Source organism: Malus sylvestris, chromosome 15 (genome assembly GCF_916048215.2).
Source record: "Malus sylvestris chromosome 15, drMalSylv7.2, whole genome shotgun sequence".
NCBI lineage: Eukaryota > Viridiplantae > Streptophyta > Magnoliopsida > Rosales > Rosaceae > Malus > Malus sylvestris.
In genome coordinates this window covers 22639563-22654906 of record NC_062274.1, presented here as the reverse complement: position 1 = coordinate 22654906, position 15344 = coordinate 22639563, and the positions used below count along the sequence as shown (strand labels likewise).

The window sequence follows — 15344 nt, the reverse complement described above, 5'->3', positions numbered from 1 at the left end:
TTTGTTGGTTAAAGAGAGAATTTCCGGGCGCTCTTCACAGAAGGCCTGCAATTCTGAGTCTGAAATATTCCATGTGGGGGAAAATGAAACAAGCAAGAACTCGAAATCGGGGGTGTTAGTTCCCACAATACGTTTGAATTATCTTCTTCAATTCTTCATTGATAGACCCCTAGTCAAGTTGTCATCAATGGGATTATTTCACCAGCTTCAAACACAGAGAATGCATCGCATCTTCTCACGAGCATATGTATTCGTTTGTAGACTCTATTGGAAACCCCATGCTCAAATTTCTTGAAGGTAGGTAGTATTATTATATCTATCTATCCCTTTAGAAACTTCTCTGTTTCTTTCATGAACACAATCATAATATGGGAAGGACAGTAGGGATGGTGGGATGACCAGGATGCATGAGAGATGTAGTAAGTTTGAATGTGATTTTGCTTAGTAGGGCCACGTCCTTCGTGTCGATTAGGGTTTCGATTTCTTATCCATTCATATGCAAAGCAGTAAAATCATGGAGGGAGTGAAGAGTTTCTTTCTTCTCTGTAGTGTTTTGTTGCCTTGTTCTTGTGAGTTGTGTGGGTCAAAAAGCATCTCTCTCAGAAGGGAAGCCTCCGAGAGGGACCCTTGGCATGTGATAGTATGCATACTGTGGAAGCCCATGCGACCTAAGCTACGCTTGATGTCTCAGTGTACCAACCAATTCAATAACTTCGCCGCTTCCCCAATTGTTGATTGCCCCCAAGTTCAAACTATTCCCCCAACATCAACAACCAATCTTATTAATCTTCTTCCTTTTTCAAGTAAAACTCAATTACAAGCAGACTTTGACGGTTGAATGTGCGTCAAAGAATTTAAGCGACAAAGAATTTAAGCGAGAGTAAGGCATTTGTATGGTCGTATGGATAACGACCGGGGTGAGAGCCCTACTAAGCCTACCACCCCCTTCTCCGGTCTCCTTGTCGATGCATTTGGGGCCACAATCAGGGAATTAGAATCATGCATAACAGTTTAAATGATACCGGGTCTCTTCATGTTGTTGCCAATGTGTTGAGCTCAGCGACTTACACGCATCATCCAACGTGTGTTATTCATGTGTTAGGTTGAAATGATGGCGTGCGGGATGAGGAGTCAAAACCCTAACCTATGAACTTGAAGAGTGAAAACCAAACCTAAACTGTTTGCTCTTCAAGTATGATCAACCCAGAAGAGTGATCTGAGAAACACAATCAGTAGGGCCCTGGATTCGGGAGGTCGACAGCCCAGATTCAGACTTGAGCTAATTAGAATGAGAACTGAGCTAATTAAGGGGATATGGCTTAATTAACTTATTGGGCTAATTATTTTATTGGATCACCTCCCCCAACCACGTGGGAAATCAATGTGGCATGTCATATTACATTCAATTATTTTTCATAGTAACCTTGCAATTATTAGGAATGTATCGACACTGTCCACTTGCTACATTTCTTTTCGTCGACTTTTACTTAAATGCACAAAATATTGATCGATTCAATCTTAATTTTGAAAATATTATGTACTTATCTCAACACGATTTTGTTATTATTGTTGAGAATGTTTGGCCGTTAGTCGTCTCAAAGCAAATCGCTACAATGTAACAACTTTTCCACTCTAACGAGCAAGTGATATATGAGTTGATTCAAGCAATAATTGAATTTGTTGGAAGTGATGTTTAGAAGGATGGAAGATCTAGAGAAGTGATGTTTAGAATGTAACAACTTTTCCTATCATGAATACACCACTTCCCTAGATCTTCGATCCTTCTATTTTACAAAATTGAATTTGTCGGAAAGAAAAAGTACAGAAAACAAGAAATAATTGCTCCAGATTCAAGTGTAGTAGCGAATTCTCTAAACCAATCGAGTACAAGTCTCTTGTCATAATTAATCAAGGGGTGTGATATCCACACACCCAATTTTACTTCTCACACACCTTTTTAATTTTCGGCCGTCGGATCGGATGAATTGAAGAAGATCAACGGACAGAAATTATCAAGGGGTGTGTGAGAAGTAAAATGGGGTGTATGGATATCACACCCCTTAATCAAAGTTGAACAATGTATTAAGAGCACCAAAAACATGCATTAAAGAGTTTCAATTGGGAAGTCCCTGAAATAAGTTTTTTGAAAGATTCTCGCTATTATACGTAATTTAATAATTTGAACCATCAATTGTTTAGGTTTCCCTGAAAGATAATCAGCCTCGCATGGCCAAAACATCACCCAAATTGAAAATTTTAACAATTTTGTTAAATGATATTCATAATTTGTGTGTCTTGGATGTATGATGTTTGTCTATTTATTAATTAGAATTCCCTACAAATTTTCTATATCATCTAGAGTCTAGACTAAATATTTGTGCCTTTTTAAAATTTGATTAAAGTGCTTTGACTAATTCTCAACATTTTTTGTTAAATTAAATTACATGTCATTATTCGAAGAAAAAAAATTACATGTCATTATTGTATTTTTGTAATTAAAATAATTTTCAAATTTATCCATTTAGTTGTTTGATGCGTTTTTCCTTATTCAGTGGAAATATTAGTTATTAACTATATTTTCTCTTTCTTTCAAATACGTTTCTTCGATAACATTTGTTTTTTTTTTGTTTTACAAACATTTAATATTATATCTTTTCCCAAATGGTTTTTTTTTTATTACTTTTTTTTTCAAATAGTTGTGATCCAACATAACAAGTTCTGTGTAATTTTTTCAATTTTTTTTTGTTTTTTGTGAAATATTTTTTTTTGATGGTTTATTACGTATAGTTGTTGACGAACTATTATTAGGTACAATACATTATGCATATATTATTGGTGGGTACGTTTATATTTGTAAAATCATTGATTTGTACGTTTATTTGCAGTTTTGGTACATTTGATTTGGTACATATTGTTAATATTGATACATTATTTTTCATTTAGGTATGTTCGATTTCATACACATTGTTTATTGGTACGTTTATATTGTTTTCTATGACAGCCCGTCCCGAGAAACAATTATTGTTAATGTGAAAAGACTAAAATGTCCTGAGGCGTTGAGATGTGTTGTGTGTGACATGCTATTAAAAGTGGACTAATATGTTAAATTCCTAAGTTTTTGAGACCAATTGGAACTAAAGGAATTGGTGGTGATTGGTTGGTTGTTTGTAAACCACACACACACAAAAGTATCACTTTCTCTCTCTCTCTCTCACCCTCCTGTACACTCTCTCTCTCCCTTCTTCATACGAACCAGGAACCCTCTCAAACCTTGTGGATCAAAGGTTTTAAGATCACCATTGTGTTCGTGAGGACCATACGAGTTCAAAGGTACTATTTTCAGGTAAGGGAACCCTCGAAAAATCGTGAAAATCCTAGCTCCGATTTGAGGTACTATTCATGTGGACGTAAAATCTCGTGTTTAAGGGAATTTTAAGGATACAGGGGGCTTTAGGAGGTTCTCACGAGGCTCGGAGTAGTTCGTTGGAAGAAATTGGATGTCGGGATAGCTAGTTTTGAAGTTGGCCGGTTTTCTCGAATTTCTTTAGCAAGAATTCGTGGGTTACAGGTCCTAAATTAGGTATAACGTTGTTCTACTCATCTCTAGCTTTCCATTGGTGCAAATTTCATAGAAAATGGTGAAGAAATGAGTGAGATATAGCGATTTGAAAAATTCCCAGTTTTTCGGCGATGGCGACGGTCCCCGGAGTCTGAGATTGAAGACGACGGAATATTCTGTCAATTTTGACGGAATATTCTGACGCCGTCAGTTAAGTTTAACGAAATCTGTTAGAATTTAATGGAATATTCCCTAATTGCCATTACTGTTTCCGTTAGGGTTACTTGCGTGTGGCCGCGCCTCTTGCCATGCACTCGCCGGCGCGTGGATGGATGAAAAATTATTTTAAAAATATGGGGACGATCCTGAGATTGTGTAGGTCACTGTGGTATATTCATATACCCAATTTGAGCTATTTATGAAAAGTTATTACATAGTTTGGTATATGTACATTGAAATAATGTTATTTTAGTATTTCTCCTATAGGCGAGACCTATTCGGAGGACGAGCGCAGCCAGGCTAGGCACGGGGATTATGACCCAGCTACATATCAGTGAGTGGGCAGTTATTTTCAGTATATACATATATATATATACACACACACTTGACGTTTTTCCCAGAAAACGTATTTAAAGGAAATGTGATTTAAATGCCATGTCATAGATGCCTCATATTTTAGTATATGCATTATCATAATTATGCATATTGTTACATGGTGTTATGGAGGCCCAGGTAAGCTACAGGTAAGTACATTATGCTGATAATGGTTATGAGATATGATGATGATGATGATGTTGAAATGTATATTAGAGCTCATAATATGCACCTCGGTGTTAGTGCTCCTGCCCATAATTAGGGGCATAGTCCTTCACATGATGTTCACCTCCCGCACCACACGCTCATCTTGGATCAAAGTTAGGTGCACAGTCCTGTCGTATAAACCACTTTGAGTGGGTCCGACTTGTAGGCGACCCGCGATTTATCGTACAATCTTCACGTGATCATAGCACTAGAGCGTATTATTATTTTACACCCAGTCTTGTTGGTTAGACCATGTGAGGTGGTTCCGACTCGTGTGCAGATATGTGTATACATGATGAGATATTATGAGATATGTAACGTATATACATGATGATTTATATGATGAGATATGTGATTGAGATGAGCTCTAGATTCTGCCGTGTAGATCACGTCAGGTGACTTCGGCTAGTAGATGGTTATTGTGAATTGCATCACCTGGCTTACTTTTGGTATTTTTATGTTATTGGGCATGGCATACGCATGGCATATATATACATACAAATATGAATCTTGATTTTTGAGCATGATTTGAGATATATACGTAGCTATGTATTCTATTTCTGGGAAAGTATCTATATACTTGTTTTACGGCGAGGGGTTAGTATATTCAAAGGAAAATAAGGTTTTCATGTAATTGTGTTTTTACTGACCCACTCAACTTTGTTTTTCGCCCCTCCAAGTTTTAGGTAGCAAAGTTTGGTGGCCACGAGGAATCTAACGGTGTTCTGACAGAATCCGAAATAGTAGGATTCACCTTCGGGTGTTGTATCTTAGTAATTGTCCTACTTGACTGCAACTAGACTTTCTTATTGCTCTGAAAGTGTATTTATACACTTAGACTTTCACTAGCATCCTTTCTCACTAGCATCCTTTCTTAGACTCTCACTTAGATGCTCACGTGACGGCCAACACGTCTCGACTTCGGTCGAGGTGTGTCATTTTCAATCCTATTTTCTTTTAATAAAAACTTATTTGGGTACGCTTAATTTCGTGGGATTTAAAAATAATATTTTACATTGTAGATAATCATTCCTATATTGCAGGGATTATGGTGAAAATAAATTGAATCTAACCACTTTTTTTTGCAATTATCTCGAAAGGGAGAGAGGATAATCAAATGGCTAGATTATAGGAAATTTGTTACGATGTGCTTTTGGCTTGAGATGTTAGGGAGGTACAGGAAATAATTAATTCTAATACATAAAGCACCGAAACTATAAAATAAAAAAGTTTCATCAAACATCTAAATCGAAATTATAAAATAAAATAATTAATTCTAATACATAAAGTACCAATAAACTAGTATCTTGCACCTAAGCCGGTTGCTATTTTTTCTAACTAATGGGAGGAGGACTGAGACATTTGTCTTCAAATTGAATCACGCGATCGAATACAACTTGCGCTCATGCGATCGAGTGCTCAAATAGGTAAAGATCTTGTCTTCAATACGTGAATCATGCATGTTGTGATTGATTGGCACTAAAGCTAGGTTTCTCATTTGCCTAGTGGTCACTCGCTTTATGGTTATGAATGATAATTAATCAGTTAGACCAAAAGATTGGTGGGGAATCTGTTTGATTAGCAAATATTTGTATCATCATTAAGCCTCTAGTTAATGCCAGCTATTCTGGGTGGTGAACAGTCGACTTGGGCGAGGAAAGAGAGTTAAGAGAAACAAGATTATGGATTCAGTTAATTATAGAATAATACTTGCGTTCCTCAATGGAAGATTGCACATATTTCACTTTTTTTGCGAATAACTAAATGATCTTCGATTCGAATGATTTTTTGTATGAATGATTTTCATATGAAGATCAAAAGTTCAAACACTTTCAATTATGAAACTTATACAATTAATATATGTTGTTCGAAAGAAGTGGGATATATGCCTTTCCCTAAAGGGAAACACAAACTTTCTCAAGCATTATCCTTAATTATATACCAAAAGCATTATCTTTAATTACGTAAGAAGAAGAACAACAACAACTTCAATTCTCAACATCTCTTTTATGTTTACTAATTACGTAATACGTAATAAGAAAAATGTGACTCAAGTGTTAAAACTCATAGCCAAAGACCCTTTAAACAAGGAATTAAATTAAATAGGGAGGAGAAGTTAATTAAATTTGCATTTTTAATTCCTCGTGACATATCATATAAAGATGTGTTACGAGGAATTTTAAAATAATAATAAAAAAAATTGTACATATTCTGATGCCCATCCTTTTGGCCTCATACTTGTGGCATTTCATATGAATGCTTCTTCAAATGGTTCGCAATGATTGGCATTTCATCTTTGGGTGAAATTTACCTGAGGCCAAAATTCCGGAAGGAAACAAATCCACCCACCAAATGATTTGACTCCAGCACGTCGCATTTCATTAGACTAATTTGGTCATCTGCGGCCGGCCAATTAACTAAATGCCAATCATCAACTTCCCTTAAATTATTCACATGAAATCACATCATAATCTGAATGGCGCCACCCCTAACTTTAATTAGCTTATCATCTGATTATCCTTATTTTTAACAAACAATATTATATACACTAAGGTATGGGAGAGTAGGCTAAGCCTCATAATGAGCTAACAATAATGTGGTTCAAATTCGTCTTTGGCGAGAACCTAAGACATCTCACTTACAAGTGAAGAAAAATATCACTAGACCGTAGTACTAACTGCCAATTTAGTCCCTGAATTATCACCTCGGTGAAAATTAGGTCCCTAAACTATATTTTCAGAAAAATCAATTCTTGAATATAAAAATCTGTCAATTAGATCACTAATATTATATTTGAAGCTACTATATTCAATTTTTTCATCAATTTAAGTCACGTTACTTGCATGTGATACACATTGGCAGGTAGATTGATAGTTTTTCATAAAGAAATAGTGTATGAAGTTAACTTTGGATGGTAATTGGTAGTTTTTCATAAGAAATAATGTAAGTTAACTTTGCAGAGTAAATTAGACATTAAATTTGCAACCTATATGAAATGTTAAGGGCTTATAGTCGAGAAAGTGACGGTATTATACTCTAAAGTGTGTCAAGTGACTTAAGTAGACGAAAAATTCGATAAAATAGCTTTGAATATAATAGTAGGGATGGAATTAGCATTTTTTAATGAATTTAGGGACTTATTTTACCAAAAAATAATTCAGGGACCTAATTTCACTGAAGTGATAATTCAAGGATTAAATCAGCATTTTCTCCTATATAATAAGAGATTCTTAACGAAACACTTCTGGTACTGTTGACTTTTTAACGTTACGGACATTTTTACTCTAAAAAGTCACTTCTGGTACTGTTTGGACCCAAATTTACACCATCGGCCCGTGCAATTGAGACCGTTGGTTGAGCATAGTGCCAGACCGACGGATGAAAAGGTGAAGATAATTTTGTTCTTAAAAGATATTATTATGGTTTTATCATAATAATTATCTTTTAGTAAAGAATTGTTTTTATATAAGATAAATGGGATGCAAACTATATGTCAACCTTTGAGACTCTTATCTGGTTAAGCAACAATTTGCATGCAAATTAAATATTGGTCAGATAAAGACTATGGGGAGATACATATGAGATTGAATGCGTGATTGACTGATGCCGTGCAAGAATTGGATGCCATGTGTTTGATGGAAGATGGTCTTTAAAGTATCAGATAATAAAGCATGCATGATGGGATTATATTTTATTTTATTATGCATGCATGGGATAAGGGCTACTGATGGAGTTTTGGTGATGAGATGAGACGCCTAGGTGGGCTAGAAATGTGATGTGATAAGCCTAGATGGACTTTTATTAGGTTTGAAAAGTCTTGGAACAAATCCCACGGCTCATGTTGAAGGATATGCCCTGATTTCTGGTTTCTGATACGAATTAACTTCAGGAATTAGAGTGGCAATTAAACTCTGCAACATTATCTTACTGTGCAAAGCAAGTACTTCAGTCCTATAAATATAGATGCAATGGCATCGAAAAATGATCTCCAACTCAACACACAAACTGCCCTGCGCAAACTCTTGCTCTACGCGAAACCTCTCAAACATCTTAAGATTTTTTATTTTCTTTTTCACCAACACATCTTCAGTTTGGATAAATAGCACTATGAAGGCAACCGGCGAACATCTTCAGTTTGGATAAACAACATTGTTGCCGTAGAATCAGTCGATTGCGGAGCACCTTCAGTTTGGATAAACAGCACTTCATTGAGATCGACTGGTTATCTATCCAAGTCTCGGTCGAGAAGGATTTTCGAATCCTTATTGGCAGAGGTCATCTCATTAGCCTTTTCCTCGAAGTGAGGTGTTACAAGTTATTACGTTCGGCACATTGAAAGCCAATTTTGATATTGAACTTCGTAGAACTAGCAGCTTTGTCTTCAGGCTCTATAACCCGAAGGCCGAGACGTGTTCCTTCCTTGGCCGTAGTTGCAAGATCAAGAAGTCAGCAGTGCGCTCAACGCAACATCAATACATTTTACTCATCCGTCGAGCTCGGCCGACGAGTTGGCACGCCCCACAAACAACTGAAGGACATAGTTAGCTTATTAGTTACTCGGCATGTGCGCCACGTAGGCTTGGTAGTTTTTAGGGTCAACATTTTGGCACACCCAGTAGGACCCAGTGCTAAAACTACGAAGTACACATGATATATCTCGATCAGGCTTCATAGGATGAGTTTCATCGCCTATTAAAGGAGCAAAAACAACGTTTCGAGAGATGAGGTAGAATTTCTGAAAGGCAAGAGGCCGAGGGGCAAATTTCTGCTTCGACCACAGTCAAAATCCAGCCTCAGAACATTGTAGAGACGACCAAAGAAGAACCTAGGCCATCTGTTTTTTCGGTCGAGACTGAAAGTTTGGTAGGCCTAGAGGAAAAGGTTCAAGTTTCTAAGCCACAAATCGACTCTGAAATGATTCATCAGAAAAGTGTTCCAATGACGAACAAGACCAATTCATGGTTTCAGCTGAACAAACCACACCAATCGATATGATTATTGGTGATATAGTCGATATGGAGAAATCTCGTTCGGCTAAGTTGTTCAAGTTGAAAGCCGAAATTGGAGAAGTAATTATGCCTCGGGGGGGGGGCATAATAATTGTTCAACACATTCGAAGGCCGAAAATGAAAAATATTTCACCAAGGCAAAAATATTTGGAGAAAATTCTTTATTCAGCCTAGAGCGAAATAAATTTGAGAATTTTGATATTAAAAAATCTCGGCTTAGAATAAAGCATCGTCGACCTCCGCCTGATTATGGTTCCACCACTTATTTTTGTTTCTTAAAAAAAAAGAATAAGAATTTATTTTCTTCACCATTCGGCTATGCAGCCGATGCTTAAGAAGATGGTATAATTAGCGTTGCTAACTTTGATTGGTCGAGCTGCCAGTTTTCTCAATAGGCCAAGCTATCACAAATAAGAATTTATTTTCTTAACCATTCGGTTGTTCAGCCGAGGCATAAAAAAATAAGGGGGCAACATTTTATATGCGGCAATCCAAAAAATGGCATCACAAGGCTTAACTCGGCCCCATTTGCAAATCAGCGTCCACTTTAGGTGTGTCAGATGGCCCATCAACAACATCACATCACATGAGATAGAAAGAGAGATGGCAGTTCTCAAAATAAAAAATAAAAAATGGTACCAGGCCGAAGTCGAAGAGACATGCATGGCAGACATCATCATTACAGCCAATAGGCCAAGATTTGAGTTTATAGCTTTGGTTATATATATATATATATAGCTTGCTTCAGGGTGCTACTACCAAGAAGGAATGATACCGTGTACACACACACACACACATATATATATATATATATATATATATATATATATATATATATATATATATATATGCCAACTGCATGGCTGGCAGATCACATCAGACAATTATGCTACTTTTATAGATATGTATATATAGGCAGGCCGAGCTCCAGGAACGGTTTTTATCGACCTCGACCCCAGTTCTTCTCAGCTTTACTTTACCCTCGACCCCAGTTCTTCTCGGTCTTGACTCCAAATTTTTTCTCAACCTCGGCAGTCGAGGGCTGCTGTAGCTCCTTCATTTTCTGCCATCTTCTTTCCATTGCAGCTTTTCTGCCATCATAGATGGGCTGCTGAAAGTAATTGGTACCCATCGAATGTTAAAGTAAGAATGCATGCATGTGCATGGAATAGACAAACGGTGAATTAGCAGAAGGAGATCACAACATTAGCAGAACAAAGGTGATTTTAAAGAAGCAAAATTTGTTTCGGCAATACGACGAAATGTTGTTGGCTACGAATAGTTAATTTCCTTAAACATTCAGGTTACGAGCCGAAACTCAAGGAAACTAGGGGGCAATGTTTGGACCCAAATTTACACCATCGGCCCGTGTAATCGAGGTCGTTGGTTGAGCATAGTGCTAGACCGACGAATGAAAAGGTGAAGATAATTTTGTTATTAAAAGATATTATTATGGTTTTATCATAATAATTATCTTTTTGTAAATAATTGTTTTGATATAAGATAAATGGGATGCAAACTATATCTCAAGCTTTGAGACTCTTATCTGGTTAAGCAACAATTTGCGTGCAAATTAAATGTTGGTCAGATAAAGACTATGAGGAGATACAGATGAGATTGAATGGGTGATTAACTGATGCCGTGCAAGAATTGGATGCCATGTATTTGATGGAAGATGGTCTTTAAAGTATCAGATAATAAGGCATGCATGATGGGATTATATTTCATTTTATTATGCATGCATGGGATAAAGGCTACTGATGGAGTTTTGGTGATGAGATGAGAAGCCTAAGTGGGCTAAAAATGTGATGTGATAAGCCTAGATAGACTTTTATTAGGTTTGAAAAGTCTTGGAACAAATCACACGGCTCAGGTTGAAGGATATGCCCTGGTTTCTGGTTTCTGATGTGAATCAACTTCAGGAATTAGAGTGGCAATTAAACTCTGCAACATCATCTTACCTTGCAAAGCAAGTACTTTAGTCCTATAAATATAAATGCAATGGCAACGAAAAAGGATCTCCAATTTAACACACAAATTGCCCTACGCAAACCCTCGCTCTACGCGAAACCTCTCAACAACCTTGAGATCTTTGTTTTCCTTTTTCACCAACACATCTTCATTTTGGATAAACAACACTATGAAGGCAACTGGCGAACATCTTCAATTTGGATAAATAACACTATTGTTGTAGAATCAGTCGACTGTGAAGCACTTTCAGTTTGGATAAACAACACTGCGACAGGGCCGACTGGTTATCTATCCAAGTCTCAGTCGAGAAGGATTTTCGAATCCTTATTGGCAGAGGTCATCTCATTAACCTTTTCGACGAAGTGAGGTGTTACAAGTTACATTCGACACATTGAACGTCGAGTTGTTTATGATCGGTTATTCGCAAGTAGGTTTTAGAGTTTGGCATTCTAACGGCCGAACCATTTTCGCAATCAAGACGTACATTTTTTTTGAGTATTTGTGTCCCTATACTCTAGTGTCGATTTGGCGTGTTTATACTCTCACGAACATAATCACCGTGACCGAATTTGGCGCCGACGATTTGTGAACTTCGTAGAATTAGTAGCTTTGTCTTCAAGCTCTAAAACCTGAAAGTCAAGACGTGTTTATTCCTCGACCGCAGTCGCAAGATCGAGAAGTCAGCCGTGCGCTCAACCCGACATCAACACATTTTACTCCTCGGCCGAGCTCGACCGACGAGTTAGCACACCCCGCAAACAACCGAATGACCTAGGGGCAATGTTTGGACCCAAATTTACATCATCGGCCATGCAATCGAGGCTGTTGGTTGAGCATAGTGCCAGACCGACGAATGAAAAGGTGAAGATAATTTTGTTATTAAAGGATATTATTATGGTTTTATCATAATAATTATCTTTTAGTAAAGAATTGTTTTTATATTAGATAAATGGGATGCAAACTATATCTCAAGCATTGAGACTCTTATCTGGTTAAGCAACAATTTGCGTGCAAATTAAATATTGGTCAGATAAAGACTATAAGGAGATACATATGAGATTGAATGGGTGATTGTCTGATGCCGTGCAAGAATTGGATGCCATGTGTTTGATGGAAGATGGCCTTTAAAGTATCAGATAATAAGGCATGCATGATGGGATTATATTTCATTTTATTATGCATGCATAGGATAAAGGCTACTGATGGAGTTTTGGTGATGAGATGAGAAGCCTAGGTGGGCTAGAAATGTGATGTGATAAGCCTAGATGGACTTTTATTAGGTTTGAAAAGTCTTGGAACAAATCCCACGACTCAAGTTGAAGGATATGCCCTGGTTTCTGGTTTCTAATGCGAATCAACTTCAGGAATTAGAGTGGCAATTAAACTCTGCAACATTAACTTACCGTGCAAAGCAAGTACTTTAGTCCTATAAATATAGATGCAATGGCAACAAAAAAGAATCTCCAACTCAACACACAAACTGCCCTGCGCAAACCATTGCTCTACGCAAAACCTCTCAAACATCTTGAGATTTTTTATTTTCTTTTTCGCCAACACATCTTCAGTTTGGATAAACAGCACTGCGAAGGCAACCAGCGAACATCTTCAGTTTGGATAAACATCATTGTTGCCATAGAATCAGCCAACCGTGGAGCACCTTCAATTTGGATGAACATCACTGCGTCGAGACCGACTGGTTATCTATCCAAGTCTCGGTCAAGAAGGATTTTCGAATCCTTATTGGCAGAGGTCATCTCATTAGCCTTTTCGGCGAAGTGAGATGTTACAAGTTATTACATTCGGCACATTGAAAACCGATTTTGATAATAAACTTCGCAGAACTAGTAGCCTTGTCTTCAGGCTCTAGAATTCGAAGGCCGAGACGTGTTCCTTCCTTGACCGTAGTCATGAGATCAAGAAGTCAGCAGCACGCTCAATGCAACATCAACACACTTTACTCCTCAGCCAAGCTCGGCCGACGAGTTGACATGCCCCGCAAACAACTGAATGGCGTAGTTAGCTTATTAGTTACTCGGCCTGCGCGCCACGTAGGCTTGGTAGTTTTTAGGGTCAACATGTACTATTCACTTACAACACCTTTATGTCTTTTATATTAAAAGTCGAAGTTTTCAAACTATTTTCATTAGTTTTTCTATATAATAATGTCACTTCTTTTTCTCAATTATACATCATCTGCTCATGTGTTTTAGACTGATAGATTGAAGAATTTTCAAAAGCATAAGGTGTCTCAAATATAGCTAGACCCCACTCTTAGAATTGGATCGAGTGCGTTAAAGAGGTAAAGAAATTATCATCAATATGGGAATCATGCATGTGGTGACTGATTGGCATAAAAGTTTCGGACACTTTATGGTTATGTTCAAACGATTGGTGGGGATCTGTTTGATTCAAATAATTGATATCATCATTAAGCCTCTAATTAATGCTGGCTATTCTGGGAGGTGGACAACCGACTTGGGCGAGGAAAGAGAGTTAAGAGAAGGGAAATTTTATTTAAATCCTTATAACCTCTTTTTACACTTAATTTAAATTTAAAATGTTAATTATCTATTTTATCCTATTGCATAATTACTATTAAGTACAAAATGAAATTAATAACAAATCTCAAATTTATCAATAAACCCACATACTATAATTAAACCCTAGCATCACCCTTTGTCTATCCTACGTTCTTTCCCGCTAAAACCCTAATAGCTCTGATAGAGAAAAACAAGCTTTTCTATTGATGGATGGTGATTTTGAAGTTTTGAATCCTCCAACTAAGGTATGACTCAATCGATGGATATTTTGTTCATTTGCTTCTTCTTTGGATTAAATTTCATACTTTTTATATTATATTGTATTTGTTTTTCTATGCATGTGTCTGTCTGTGCCCCAAAACACCTTGCAAGGACTTTTGATTAGTATTGAAAAGACATATAACTTGATTCTTGGTGCAGATAAAGACAAATAATAAAGATGAGAATTCCAAACAACAATTAACTTCTACAACCTGGTAGTGTGATGTCCTCCTCACTCACGTGATGATTATCATAGGCCCTAAGGAAACAAGGTTATTTGCATCATACAGTAGAACATAAAGATGAATGAAAAGAATAATGAGAATATTACCCCACACCAAACATGCCTCCATCCAAATTCAAAGCATCAAGGTCAAATGTTTAAGTGATGGATTGAACTGGAGCTTTCATTGCATTCTGTGGAAAGTTCAAATCTATGGATGGGTTTGGTAGCAAAAAGAAAAAAACAACCATGGAAATGCCAGTCTTATACGTCATATGCAATTATAGAGTGGCAAATGACGCCTCTTTGAATAAAAACATTCAATTAGAGATGTTATTCTATAAAGGGAATGGGTGTAAAAATAACTTTACATTTTGAATTGGTTTTGAGATGGTGGTTTAGGTAATAAATTTGGGTTTAAAGAGATATTAATTTTTTAATAAAAAAATAATATGGGTGAAGAGAGTAAGTTGGGTGTAGAAAGACGTTAGATGAGTTCAAATGAAATTTCCCTTAAGAGAAACAAGATTATGGATTCAAATAATTATAGAATAATATTTGCGTTCCTCTATGGAATAATGCACATATCTCACATTTTGTGAATAACTAAATGATTTTCGATTGGAATGATTTTTTTCATAAGAATGATCTTCAAATAAATATTAAAAGTTTGAACACTTCGAATTACGAAACATATACCATTATATACGTTATTCAAAAGAAGTGAGATTTATATACAAAAAAAAAAAAAATGGAAAAGAACTTCAACACTCGATGTCTCTTTTATATCAAGAATTAATGGATTTCTTCATCAGAAGAAGAACTTCAATACTCGACATCTCTTTGATTTTTATTAATACTGTAATATCTAATACGTGTCGGTCGTGTTCGTGTCGTTTTCGTGTAACACATGTTATCTTAACGGGTCGTATCGTGTCACATCCGTTATCTTAACGAGTCCTTAACAGGTCGAGTCACTT

General features: G+C 36.6%; 1 long non-coding RNA gene across 1 annotated transcript; it reads left to right on the top strand.

Annotated features, from left to right (window-relative positions):
* Positions 1 to 10015: 10015 nt before the first annotated feature.
* Positions 10016 to 13540, top strand: LOC126603928 (uncharacterized). The gene is made up of 2 exons (XR_007616426.1): positions 10016 to 10788; positions 12202 to 13540. It is a non-coding gene; the product is annotated as an uncharacterized LOC126603928 (long non-coding RNA).
* Positions 13541 to 15344: the final 1804 nt, after the last annotated feature.